At 40.1% G+C, this 15,007-nt stretch overlaps 1 protein-coding gene across 23 annotated transcripts in view; it reads right to left on the reverse strand.

Annotated features, from left to right (window-relative positions):
- The window catches only part of ROBO2 (roundabout guidance receptor 2), a 1,095,356-nt gene that overhangs the window by 20,641 nt on the left and 1,059,708 nt on the right, over positions 1-15,007 (reverse strand). The gene's annotated exons all lie outside the window — the stretch shown is intronic.

A 15,007-nucleotide genomic window follows, 5' to 3' on the forward strand; every position in this document is an offset into this window, starting at 1 on the left:
CTGAGCCAGAATTTCTCCAAACCAAACAGTTAGGATCCTCCTTTCTCCTCAGAAGGGTCAAACAGCTTAAACCCATCTATTTTGCTTCCTTCCATTTCAAAGAGAGGGGGAGAAAAATGGATGGGTTAAATGGCTCACAACCATTTAAACCTAACAGGTGACAGGCAGACCTGCCGTTAGGGGTACCTCAGGGCTTGGTGCTCGGTCCGGTACTTTTTAACATATTTATTAATGATCTAGATGAGGGGACTACTCATCAAGTTTGCAGATGACACCAAATTGGTAGGACTGGCAAATACTCCAGAAGATAGAGACAGAGTTTAACAAGATCTGAACACAATGGATAAATGGGCAAATGAAAACAAGATGCAATTTAATAAAGATAAGTGTAAAGTTCTGCATCTGGGTCAGAAAAATGAAAAGCATGCCTACTGGATGGGGGATACGCTTCTAGGTAACACTGTGTATGAATGAGACCTTGGGGTACTTGTGGATTGTAAGCTAAACAAGAGCAGGCAGTGTGATGCAGCGGTAAAAAAGGCAAATGCCATTTTGGGCTGTATCAACAGGGGCATCACATCAAAATCACAAGATGTCATAGTCCCATTGTATACGGCACTCGTCAGACCACACCTGGATTACTGTGTGCAGTTCTGGAGGCCTCACTTCAAGAAGGACGTTGATAAAATGGAAAGGGTACAGAGGATAACAATGAGGATGATCTGGGGCCAAGGGACCAAGCCCTATGAAGATAGGTTGAGGGACTTGGGAATGTTCAGCCTGGAGAAAAGGAGGTTGAGAGGGGACATGATAGCCCTCTTTAAGTATTTGAAAGGTTGTCACTTGGAGGAGGGCAGGTTTCCGTTGGCTGCAGAGGAAAGGATGCGCAGTAATGGGTTTAAACTACAAGTACAACGATATAGGTTAGATATCAGAAAAAAAATGTTCACAGTCAGAGTAGTTCAGCAGTGGAATAGGCTGCCTAAGGAGGTGATGAGCTCCCCCTCACTGGCAGTCTTCAAGCAAAGGTTGGATACACACTTTTCTTGGATGCTTTAGGATGCTTTGGGCTGATCCTGCATTGAGCAGGGGGTTGGACTAGATGGCCTGTATGGCCCCTTCCAACTCTATGATTCTGTGATTTTGTTTAAATGGCTTGAACACCCAAACAGAACCAGGCAAAAGTCCAATAAATGTTCAGGGGCTATAAACTGGGCTAAGTTCATGGTGAATTTTGGCTTATAAACAAGTTTGTGCTCATATCCATTAATTATGATATTTACCCAAAGGTTACATATATCATATAAAACTTCCAGTACAATAAAATAATATAAAAACGGTAATTATTTATTGTAGTGCACAATTTAAAAACAGAATAAAAACTACATAAAAACTATACAGAACTAACTGCACATAAGACCAAACGCGTTTCGACCCTACTGGGTCTTCCTCAGTGGTCAGAATTATAACAATACACTCTATATACAAAATCTAAACTCATTATAAAGTGTAGCTGAGTGGGATCTGTAGATTATGGCTCCAATTAATATGTAAATTTTTGACTTTTGGAGACCACCTCATATGGCATATGCCCAGGCTCACCACTCTTCGCTATCATATAATTCTGTGCTGAGAGTTTATCTCATGTGCGTTAGAAAAAAAGCTATCTTAGTGAACTTTTTTCTTAGTTTTTATGTAGTTTTTATTCTGTTTTTAAATTGTGCACCACAACAAATAATTACCGTTTTTATATTATTTTATTGTACAGCTCAACTTCTGAGTTCCCCCAAGATTATAATTCAGACCAGGACAATAATCAAACTCACACTGTATATTTTTACCCTGTTTATTGCTCTCTCACTCTCTGTCTCTGCCTCTCTTGGTAGCTGGGTGAGTGTCTGAGCATATTTTGTCTAATAAAAAAAATGCAAACTTCAATATACTGAAACTAAAAGATTTGTGAAAACGACAAAATGGGGAATCCAAAAGTCAAGTATGTACGTATTATTATTATTATCATTAACATCATCATCATTGTTATCGTTGTTGTTGTTATTATTATTATTATTAACCTGTCCTTTCTCCACAGATTCAGGTAGGATATCAGGTAACATACTAGACAAAATGTTTAAAAATATAATCTACAATAAATTATTAAAATGTTAAGCAGCTAACATCTGGTCTTTTAGTGGCATGGGGAAGGACATAAAGGTTTTTTCAGCCCCTGATGTTTATTGGGCCCCAATCATAGGCCTGGTGGAACATCTCCATTTTACGAGCCCTGCAGAACAAGGTCCTGCAGGGCTCTGATCATATTTGGGACAGCATTCCGCCAGGCTAGGTCCAGAGCCAAAAAGGCCATGGGTATAGTTGAGACGAGTTTCATTTTTTTTGGGGGGGGGGGCAGGAACCCTAAGTAAATCTTGTTGGCTTGATCTTAATGCCCTTTGGGGGGGTATATAGGTGGTCCCACAGGTACAGTGTCAATACTTAGAAGGGAAAACATCACCAAGGAAGAGTCTGCTGAAGAAGGCAATGGCAAATCACTTCTGTTTCTCATTTGCCTTGAAAGCCCTTTTCTGGGGTTGCTGTAAGTAGGCTGTGATTTGTTGACAATTTACACACATACAGCCACTATATGATGGCCAGTTTATTTAAAACAGCAACTTCATCATATGGGTTAAGCAATGTTTATATTATTGTGTTGATATCATTAAACTTCTCAAGCTGTATGGTAGGTTACTTGGTAGACAAATACTATACACGGCAGCTACATGGAAGTTATAATATCTACATAGATCCAAGTACAGGTCTGATCTGTGACAAATATATGTTAATAAACTTATACTATTAATATTTTATTTAAAATGCATGGTTCCTAATCCATTCACATTATCTTAGATGGTTTTTGTGGAACTTTTTAAAGGAGGAGTTGGAGGGTCAGGAAGTACCACAGAAAAATAAAATATAATCGTGCTAATATATCTATTTGAAAAACAAGACTGGAAGTTATTTTATTTAAGCAAGAAATTGCTAGTAACGTATTCAACTTGATTATGCCACTGATACAATTTTAATTACAGTCCTGCAGCACAAATATAATAAATGATTGTATTAAGTGCCTTAAAAGGAAATCATTTAATAAGGCCGCTAAACGGTTGCATTGTTAGAGTGATAAACTTTCACCAGCTCACCCCATGCTGGCAGCGTCTTCTCAGAAAATACATTTGGCAAAGAGTTGCAATAGAGAAGCAGTAATGAAGATAAAAGCTAAGTTTGCAGTTCTTCACAAGAAATATTATTGATTGTGCAAAGGTTTTGCAAATAATATATCATCAAAAATTGCCCGGTGAAATTAGCAGTCTCCTTGAAACTGTATAAAAAGGCAGTAGATGCTAGTAAAACTATAGTGGACTTAAAGTAACGCGATAGACCAAAGCAAAGACCATGGTAAAGAATGTATGACAGGCATTATTTTGAAGTAATCTGCCCCAGATTCTTTTTTTGAAGAAGATAGAATAAAATATTTTAATATAAATATATTTTAAATGCAAATAGCAGGAACATCCTATCTGCATTACATGCATGTTAAACATACTTGTGTTGAGAATTCGTTTTGATTCGGAGGACAGAATAAAGAAGGGGGGAAAATCCCGTCATCATGCAGGAAGCTTGAGCTTTGAGTCTACAAAAATCTTCTTGATAGGCTAGCTCCATCCTGCCTAAACCCAGCTTTATCTGCTGCTGCAACCAGAGTTTGTGCAAAAGTGCTGCTGGAAAAGAGAGTTATGTGAGGAGCTAACTACACTAGATCTATGACTAGAAAAGCTGCAGTCCTCATTAGATGCAAAACCCCATCCACTTAAGAGTAACCCTAAAAACAAATGTAGGGTGCTAGTGAGTTGTACACATTACACAGTCTATTGTTTACTGACAAGGGGCTATTAAAACATCTATCTGTTATACACACACATATATACATATATTTTAAATAAAAGTTTTAATAGGTATTATACATTTAATGCATTATTAAAGTGTAAGCTTCATGCATTCAAGGGCTAGAAACTATGAGTAAGCTGGTGGTTGTACTGCACTGAATGTGCTCTCAGACATACAGAGAAGTGTGTATTTATGTGACTCAACAAGGCAGAATACTGAATTATGCCAAGTTTTAGCCTGTCATTTGAACGTATTCAAAGAGTGGAAAAAGCTGAATCTGGTGAAATTTACTACACAAATACTAATAGTAAAGAAGATCCTACTTACCCCATATTGCCTTACCCCAATTTTTACGCATTTTGTATCAGATTCATACTGAATCAAAGAATCATGGAAGGTACTTCAATAATGTAGGAAACACACAACTACCTGCTCACGCGCAGTGACCCTAATTTCATGCCCAGACGATGCCACCCCCCCAAACTAGAATCCCTGTCCAGTATGGCCTGGAGGAAATTCGCCTCCCAACCCCAATGTGACAATCTGAAATTGCAAGCCTAATATTCCAAAACAAGAATTAACTGTTAGCCCACTCAGTGCTGGGAGACAGGAAATACTCTGCCAATCATTGAGGGTTTTTCCCAAAACAATGAATATACTTTAGCTGCATTGGGACGAGCAAATATTTTGACATTAATACAGTGCAGACTGTAATAATAAAAGCTTGTGTACTCCAGATATATAAGACATATAAGAACAAAAAGTGAAGGGGGATGCAGAGATCTGACACAGAAAATGGATTAAGTGAACAGAGAGTGACAATTTGATTCTGCTTGCCAAAGGCATAAATAAAATTGTTGCTTTTCAAATGGACCTGACATAGTAAAGAAGCCAAGATAACAGCACAGGAAAAAACAAACAAACCCTCTTTCTAAAGCCAGCTTTTATAGGTAGAAACAACAGTATATAAGAGAAGCTTAGTTGAGATTACTGTGAAGCAAAAATAAATAAAACATAACACCATTACGGTGCCTAACTGCAATATTCTGACATGGCTAATTAAACCAAATTTACATCCAAGAAAGTTGAGCACATACGTCACTTTGAGAAAACAGTTCAAGTGATTTAACATTAAACAAAAGTATAGACGCTAAAACTGTTTATTAAAAAGGAGTCCAAAATTCATACGGAAGCTTTTAAAAGTTTTTTGACACATTTTGTAGTATGCATGTTGAAGAGACTTCCAATTAAAGGAACCTCTAAAAAAGACAACAAAACTCTGATGGTAAAAACAGTTGTGCCCTACAGAAGCATGTGCCTTCTTTGAATCACATCCTATGCATATATCAATATATTGGACATTTCCCTATCTAATTTGTTAGTGATTGCACAGCTGGGTGAATGTGCTGGTTGGTTACCATTTAACACAGAAGATAGGGTCAGAATGTATTGAAGGATATATGGCTTTATGAATATGCTGTTTGTTTTGCATCAACTGCTTGCAGAAGCAAAAATGATGTCAAGGAATCTATGATGAAATCCTGTGCACTAGAAAACATCATTGTGACTCCATTAGGACCGGACCTGCTTGGTGCCAGTCAGCCAGTTCCTACAGCTGGATTTCTGGTTAACGTTCTACATAATCTAGAAGCTATATGATGCTATGACCTCCCTCCTCTCTTTTGTGATGAAAAAGCCCAGTCCCTCAAGCCTAGAAACTAAAAGCATTCTGCTCTCTCATTACCTAGATCATTCAGGAAGGATTTGCCTTGCCTCCTTTCAAAGGAGTCATAGGGCCAAGGGCCCCAGTGTGAGAAACATCGAATTGCAGGAGGGCATTTTGGGCTGGAATAAGATGCAACACACAATTATTGTGTATAAACATGGCCACAGCTTTATTATTTCCCCATGGGAGAGTTGGCACAGCCTGAGAGAGTGAGCCTGACCTGGAAATCAGTGGACTGCACCAAAACACATGCCTTCCAGATGTGCCCTGGGGATCCACACCATTCCCAACTGGGAAAGCAGATCCCCTTGGCTACTGAAGTCTGTCCTACAGGAGGCGATCTATGTGGGGGGAGCCACCAGGTGCCCACCTGCTTTGCCCCCCTAGGCCACCTGGCAATGAGCCCCTGGCCTCCAAGCTGGGTAAGCCGCCCTCATTTACATGCCACCTTGTATGGAGGCCCTGAATCCAGGGAGTCCGATCACACACTGAATGCTCCATGGGCTCCACTAGCTGGGCCCACTGGGTGCAAGCTTCCCACTCTTCCCCTCAGATTCGAGAAACCTCTCCTGCCTCCCTGCACACATGTGGGCAGGAATCCCATAAAGCCCTCAGGCCAGAAGTATGCACCCAGCCCAGTAAGTGCTTATGTGGGGGAGAATTAGCTCTGTGGGCTCTGCCAGCTGAACTTGCTGGGCGCAAGGTTTGTGTGGGCACTCGCCCCCCAGAACTGATAAACCTTGCTGGCCACCATTGTGCCAGAAGCTTGCTTGTCCAGCAAGCGTTCAGCGGGGGGTGGCGTTAGCTCTGTAGGCTCTGCCATATGGTTGCCCCACTCTTCAGTCTGGAGACATGCAGGTCACCATCTGCAGATGCAGGCATGGAAACGGGGCAAGCCTCACCGGTCCCAGCTGCCACAGAAAAAAGCTGCTCCATGGCATGCCAGGTGAAGAGGCCGGGACCCACATGCATGGCGCCTTGATAGGTGTTGTGGGTCCTGCCTCTTTATACTATGTGTGCTACAAAAACTCAGCACACACCCTGCATGGGCCGGAGGGTGGTCACGTCCACCTCCAACCCGCCCTCTGCCGCGTCAACCAGTGGTACATGTGATTCTTCGCCAAGTGTATGGTAGAACAAAGAGTATGGGCATTTCCCCCCCAATCAGCTGTGAATTTTTCAAACACAATAAAAGCCTTAAAGCAGCTGCCTTTCCCATACAATTCAGCTCACTTGGTTTCCCAGGAGCTTGTTTGAATTTCTGTGCTTTCTGCCAGTTGTACGTTTTTTCTCCTGATGAAAACAGCAGTAAGCACTTTATCTAAAACAAAATTAGCTCTTTTAAACGCTGAATTCTTTTTTTCTTTTTCATAAAATATTCAAGGTGCTAAAGCAAACGAGGAGGAAGTAAAAAAGAAAAGAGTGAGTGGAACTGGAGTAAAATGTTTGATCCTGGATTACAGTATTACCAGATGGTTTTCATATAATAAAAGAGAAAGCTATTATTTAAATTTAGCATTCTGCTTCTCAAAACTAACAAAGCCATGTAACTTCCATGTGCATATAGTCCTCTCTTAAACTCTGGCCATTCTTCCACTTGATATGCAGTATTTTGATAAAAACAGTATCATACAGTCTTCCTATATAACTTCCTGAGATGATCCTCATTTGGGTCTATGCAACTCAGCTTCATATGAGAAAACATTAGAATAAAATGTATCCTTTATTAAAAGGGGCACTACAAGAAAACATGCAAAAATTAATAGTCAGATCAGAAAGTTGAACTGTTTTCATCTCATCTAGAAGTATTTCAAGCATTTTTATTAATATGAAAAATCTTCTTATGTGATGGGTGCCACTGTGTGGTTAAACTCCAGATAGAAACACAATTTACAATAATCATATAAATTTAAATTAATCCAGACCAGCAGCCCATCACCCTTTGTTTATACATGGCTTGCTAAGCAAGAATTGTAGCCCACAAGTAGTTGGACAGTGTCCATGTTCTTTTGGCTAGATGGAGGGATACCTCATGGGCAACAAGATCTGACTGTCATGTAAATCTCATGGGTTATGAATTTGAAAGAGTCCAATCTGAACAGTACCTCATCTGTTCAATAGTATATTTAGACAGAATAAAATTAGTATAATTCACCATCATTCAATAGTATATTTAGTCAGAATCAAATTAGTATAATTCATCATCATACTTTTAAATCTTATTCTTCCCTAAATTGAAAGTCTAATTGCTACTTTCCAGAGAAAAAAAGAAAGCCAGTAAGTTTAACTTTCAGTTAACTGATATTTATTTTTTAAATCAGCATAATGAAGAAGACATAATTTGAATTTTTGCTCTTTTGTATTTTGCTATTTACTGTGGTACACATAGAAGAGGTGATCATATTCCATAATTATATCCTGATCATTTACAATTTTTAAAATCATTAGTCTCCAGAGAACTGTAAAGTGAGACAAAGGTAAAAAAAAATGTATGGTGTGAAATGCTTCTCACTGTTATCGGCAGGCTGATTTGTAAGGCTTGTCTATACATAAAGGTAAAGGTATCCCCTGTGCAAGCACCAGGTCATGTCTGACCCTTGGGGTGACGCCCTCTAGCGTTTTCATGGCAGACTCAATACGGGGTGGTTTGCCAGTGCCTTCCCCAGTCATTACCGTTTATCCCCCAGCAGCAAGCTGGGTACTCATTTTACCGACCTCAGAAGGATGGAAGGCTGAGTCAACCTTGAGCTGGCAGCTGGGATTGAACTCCCAGCCTCATGGGCAGACAGCTTCAGACAGCATTTCTGCTGCCTTACCACTCTGTGCCACAAGAGGCTCTTGTCTATACATAGGATCATAGAATTGGAAAGGACCTCCTGGGTCATCTAGCCTTACCCCCTACACAATGCAGGAACTCACAACCACCTGCCAACTGACAGCCATATTTCATGCCCAAGTGATTCCCCCTACCAAAAATCTCCAGAATTCATCCTGGCCTGGAGGGAATTCACCTACCATCCCTCAGTGATTATCAGCAATTCCATAGGTATGCAAGGAAGAGTCACAAGAGACAAAAAAATGGCATATCCCTTCCTGCCCACCCACTGACAATCTGCTAATTATAAAATTAGCATTTCTGTCAGATGACTATCTAGCCTTTGCTTAAAAATGTCCAAAGAAGGAGAACCCACCACCTCCCAAGGAAGCCTGTTCCACTGAGGAATCGCTCAAACTGTCAGGAACGTCTTCTGGATGTTTAGTAAAAAATCCTTTTGAATTAATTTCATCACATTGGTTCTGGTCTGATCCTCTGGGGCAACAGAAAACAACTCTGCTCCATCTTCTGTATGACAGCCCTTCAAGTATTTTAGGATGGTTATCATATCACCTCTTAGTTGTCTTCTCTCCAAGTTAAACAGACCAAGTGCCCTCAACTTTTCCTCATATGTCTTGGTCTCCAAACCCCTCACCATCTTTGTAGCTCTCCTCTAGACATGCTCCACTTTGTCTACACCTTTCTTCAGTTGTGGTTCCCAAAACTCAACAAAATACTCCGTGAGGTCTTACCAGAGCGCAGTAAAGCGGTAACATCATCCTGCATGATCTGGACACTATATTTCTTTTAATACAGCCTAAAATTCCATTTGCCTTTTTAGCTACCGAGTCACTGCTGACTTATGTTCAATGCCTGGTCTACTAAGACCTCCAGACCCTTTTCACATATACTACTGCCAAGACGAGTCTCACCCATCCTATAGTGATGCATGTGATTTTTCCTACCTAAATGAAGGGCTTTACATTTATCACTTCTCAGGCAGAATTTGCCCATGTTTAATATGTTGTGACAAACAGCACTTTGAAAGACAGGTTCCAAGTGCTGAAGTAACATCAACATCAAGTGAAGGGTTAAGAAATTTCATTAGGCAGAAAGCTAGCGCAACAGGCTGCTTCAAATGATCTGATTGGCCAGCAACAGCTGTGAGGGATCTGATATTCTAGCAGTATTCATAAAAGACAGTCAGATTCAGAGAGAGCAGTCTGACAATTCTTTTGCTGATCATCTGCTCTGAGTTGAAACTTGTTAGAGATTATGAGTTTTCTACTAACCCGTAATCTACACAGTGTATGGAAAACTAGGGCAGATATTCGCAGTGGGAATTTGGAAAGTGAAGTAATTACTCCACATTTGAGCCACACTGGAAGGACAATTCTCCTAAAGAGAAAAGGAGGATCCCTGCCCAGTTAGAAAGGGGAAACCAGGAGTGTGTACTTCCTCAGACTCCTATGTATGAGAAAGTGGTCCATATTTCTCATTAGACAGTGGGATACTGGTATTTCTAGGAAAGGAGAAGTGGTGGAACTAGCAAGAGTGCCCACTTTCTAGAAGTCAGGCCCAGCTGCAGTAGAAGATAAAGTGAGAGCTGCTCAGAGTCCAGGCACGATAAAGTCCAAATGGTGCTCCGAGGTGGCTGCAGCGTGGGAGAGGAGCTGCTGCCACCAGAGGTGGCAATCATGATGGAAGAAGGACGAGCAATTTGCTGCTAATGCCACGAAGGCAGCAAACCTGTTTGGAGGCAAGGATGCAAGCTGCCACCATTGCAGCAGTGAAGATGCATGGCAGCTGGGCAAATTGCCAGATGAGCTGGTGAGGCTGTAAAGAGACTGGATAAGCTTCCAACACCAAGACACCAAGGTAATGAAGAGGCTAGGGGCTTGGGGAGGCACTGCTAGAATGTCAAAACTGTGGTGGTGGTGGTGGGGACAGGCAATCTGCTGCCATTGCAGGGTTGAGTTGCTAAAGGGGAGAAGAGTCCAGGCTAGCTGAGGCAGTAAAACTGGTGGACTAGCTGACATGATGCCACTACAAAGGCAGTAAGCCACTGCTGCAAATGAAAAAAAGTGATTGGGTGGGGAAAGTAGAAGAAGATAAAGAGTAATTGGATGAGGGAGGCATAAAGAGATGAGTGACAGTAGACATGGGGAGAGGGAGAGATATTGACAGAAAGTAAAGAGGGAGAGAACGATAGAGACACTAAGGGAAATCAAAGGCAGGTGGAACAGGATTGCTGCTTCCACAAGTGGCTAGTGGGTCACCACTTACTGTTTTCTAAAGTTCATATCTAGATTTATAGCTGAATATAGAAAAAAGCCCTGTGGGTTTTTTACTCCTCTTTGTTCTGGAACAAGTCCTAATTTGTAGTAGCATCAGGAATGAATAGGCAATTCTGTGATCTTCTCCCTCTGATTCACAGTTCCTAGAACATCTCTACATTCACTGAATACAAGGAAAGGAGAGTGGGTTCACAACTGTTCACATGTCTTATGAATGTTCTTCTAAACAGGACTGGTGTCAATGTCCTCTAACTGTACCACACTTAGATCCTCTATACTAGCGATCCCCAACCTGTGGGCCACAGACCACATGTGGTCCGTCAACTAATTGGAGGTGGGCTGCGAAGGATGCCTTCTCCCCCCCGCCCTTTACTTCATCCCCCCCCGGCCCTTTACAACACACTTTGGGTGTCATTGTCTCCCATCACTCGCAGATGGGACTATCTCGTTGCAGAGAAACAAGCTCAGGGTTCCCATTTGTCATTGTCATGAGTTAAAATTTCCATGAAAATAAAATGTTCCTTATGTTCATTGTTGTGGTGTGTCTGTATCTTATTTTGAAGGGATGTTTAAACATTACCATAGCGATCAGAGAGCGTTAGGGCAGTGGTTGAGAGTAGAGGAGTAAACTACCCCCCCCCCCCCGGGCCTCAGTAAAATTGTCAAGCTTTGAGTGGTCCCCGGCCATAAAAAGGTTGGGGATCACTGTTCTATACAATATCTTGAGCCAGCTTGCTGGGAGGATGATATAGATCTCAAACAAACAGTTGGACCTTAATGTGACAGTACCCTTTAGATCTGAGAGTCAAACTGCGGCCCTCCAGATGTCCATGGACTATGATTCCCATGAGCCCCTGCCAGCATCTGGAGGGCCGCAGTTTGACTACCCCTGCCCTAGATGTATAAAACAGAGAGGGGAAATATGTTGCTTTTATTTCCCTCCAACCCAAGGATTGTTTTAATGTATTATTCTTTTAAGTGACAGTTTAGTTTCTTCAATCAGATTATACTGAAAAGTGATTAATATTTATATTGAACAGAATACATATAAAGTTTATATTGTGAGTCTGGCAAATTTCATTTAGTAGAAAGAAGGTGGCTCATGGCTTAAGTGTGTGCTCTGGAAAGAGGGACCTGCTAGATTTTGTATCTCATAAAAATGGTAATGCAACAATTAGCAGGGTCATCTTATAAAGCACAGATTTTACTCCAGCTTAATGGATCTAGGGATACGCATTCATCAGCAGGATGGATTTAGCATAAAACGACATGTAAATGAATTGATGACTGATCATAAATTAATTTTAGTGCCGAAGATGTAATGGAGGCACAGCAAGATGCCACTTTATCATAGTATTTTACTGCTCAGCAACATTTGAACAAGTACTTAATGTTCTATGTGCATGCTAACAGCTTGAATAAATTTGAGAAAATTTTGTGTCTTTCTGCAGTGTGGGTGGGTGTGGGAGAGATTACATGAAAAGATAGAAATTTGAAACACATACATTTCGCTAAGTGGCATAAATTAATTTTTCATTCATGTTTATAAATGCTTTGATAAAGTTTGCACCTATAAAATGTGTCAACATTTTATGCATTCCTTACATTAGTTTACAAAAGATGGCCTGGCATGCAAAACAAGTATGTGAACATATAGCTTCCATCTCATAGTTAAATACCTGCTGGTATTTGAACATTAATGTTGTTACTGATGTATGATATACAATCAGACATATGATATACAGTTAGATCTAATTGCTCAAGAGTATGTTTTGAATTACTTATTTTATTTCTCTTCTACACATTTTCAGGGTTATTAGTTTACATATATGACATCACATTTTATAGCCATATTTTCCTCCTTTGTAAGGGATAACAGTGGTTATATTCCCATGTATCCATTATCCAACTCATTAATCCATTATTTCACAGAGTCTATGAAATCCATTTCAATTTCATATCCAAGTATAGAAAAAGTTGATTTAACAGACACTTGACCTCCCTTTGAGGGATGTAAAATATATCACCAGACAACAATTAACAATTGGATAACATGTAAAGCTATTTCACATGCTACTTTACTCACCAAAGGAAAAACTACCATACAGATCTCTGGAGAATTATTTGCACTTTCTGGCCATTTCACATGGCATCCATGCTAATAATATAGGCATTGTCAGGCTATGCACATGGCCCTGAGAAAAGTCACAGATTTACAGCACAACCCCCCCCCCCCACCCACTGCGTTCCTAAATACTGCTTAGATAGGCCAGACATATATGCCAGCAGCTCTGAATTCTTTGGGAAAAGAATGAGATGTAACAAAGAAATAACTACTGTGGGAGTGATGTTGTACAGGAATTGGTCTTGAGTGTTATCAGGCCTTTAAGTAGGCAAACAGGAGGACAACATCGGGCAAGGACATCAGTTTCCTCTCAGCAAGGCTGCATAGTTCAGTACAAGTTTCACTTTTGGAATTTTAAAGAGTGAAATTATTGAGGGGTGTGTATGTATTTTAAGCTCTTGTGTGTATATATTTTAATAACTGTCATATGCTGTCATAAAAAATTGAGTGCTTCCTTAGGCAACTATGCTATCAACCTATATTAAGTAATGAACTCAGTTAAAACTTACAAGGCTCCTGCAAACTGTACTGTGCAGCCACAGGAAAAACTTCCAAGCCCAGAGACAGAAGAAGATACCAGTATGTATTTATGGCTAAGTCAAGGCATACTGCACCTGACTGGGAAGAGCTTGGCAGTTTGCTCATCTCAGAAAGACCATGGGAAATGCCCACAAACTCTGTAAGCACCATGCTGGAGATCACTGTCCTAAACTTTAATATCCATTCTGGTCAAGGGTTGTGCTTCTGGATACTCTAATAGAGGTGAAGTAGAGCTATGTTAAAAGAGCCTCTTGTGGTGCAGGGTGGCAAGGCAGCCAACATGCTGTCTGAAACTCTGGTCATGAGGCTGGGAGTATTTTCTTAAGCAGGGCTGAATAGCACCATTCTTTTTAAAGGCTCACCATCAGGCATTAAAATCTTTTAACATTTGATATACAACTTGCGTAATAACAAAGTGCCCAACATTTTAAAAAATACTACGTTAAGAGTATACATGTATCCAGGATTTATTAAATTATAGCAGTAGTTACACCCACACAATACTAAGAATAACAGTTTAAAAGTAAATTGTAGAAATATAAACGTGTAAATAGGCCATTAAAAAAAACAGTGCTGACAGATTAATACATATTCAAAGGTGCATAATATTGTAGGCAGATATTTCTTTTTAAAAAATAGCATATTGTCACTGTAAAACCTTTACTGTATCATTTTTAGCCATTAAAGGGATATGCAAAAAGATCCAGAATTAAAGTCTGAGGGAGATTATGCAGGAAATTCAGTGAAAGTGGCTTAACATAATTGTGTAATAAGTTAATTTTTCAAATTCAAAGATTTAAGCTTGTAACTTTTCAAGCTTCCAGTTGGATCTGAATTTCAAATCACAGCAGGAGAGCTACAGTTTTAAAATCTTAATTAGGTTGGCAGGTAGTCTGGTCCCAAGGCAAGAAGAAGGAAACTGGAAAGTGGGATAAAGCAGAAACTCTTTAATTCAGGCAGAAGAAAAGAGGAAAATCAGAGGTACTGATGCTTCATTATGTTCATATCCCCACCTCTGTCAGTGGAAACTGTAGCATGCTCTCAGAGCTGCAGTATTTAGATAAGAGCATGAAATGCTCTTGCAAGGCACAGAAATTAAATGGTGCTGCATTAATACATCCTCAGTGAACAGAAATATCCTCAAGATATATTCAGAAATTAGTACTGGTATTATCCCATAAAGTTCAACGACTGAAGAAGCACACAATATTTTTAATGAGCTAGATAGACCATGCATGCTTGGTCCTCAATAGACCATACTCAGCCTAGATACAATACGCTAAGTACAATCCCAACATCAACTGAAATGAGTTTGCAGGGGTCTAGGTCATGATATTCATGTAAAAACAGCATTTTGTCACAAGAGAGGATGGTTGTCAGTCTTCAACCAACCACAATTTTATTAACAGTACACAGGCTATGAGCCAGATTATATTTTTCAGGTTTGACTTTGATGAACCTATTTGTAGCTTTGCTAGACATGCCAGGAATAAAAAACAGTAAGAGAAAAGGTATTCAATTAATGAAACGGCATTTGTCAGAAAGGGAACAATGACTAAATCCAT

This window comes from Paroedura picta, chromosome 6, assembly GCF_049243985.1.
Source record: "Paroedura picta isolate Pp20150507F chromosome 6, Ppicta_v3.0, whole genome shotgun sequence".
Taxonomy (NCBI): domain Eukaryota; kingdom Metazoa; phylum Chordata; class Lepidosauria; order Squamata; family Gekkonidae; genus Paroedura; species Paroedura picta.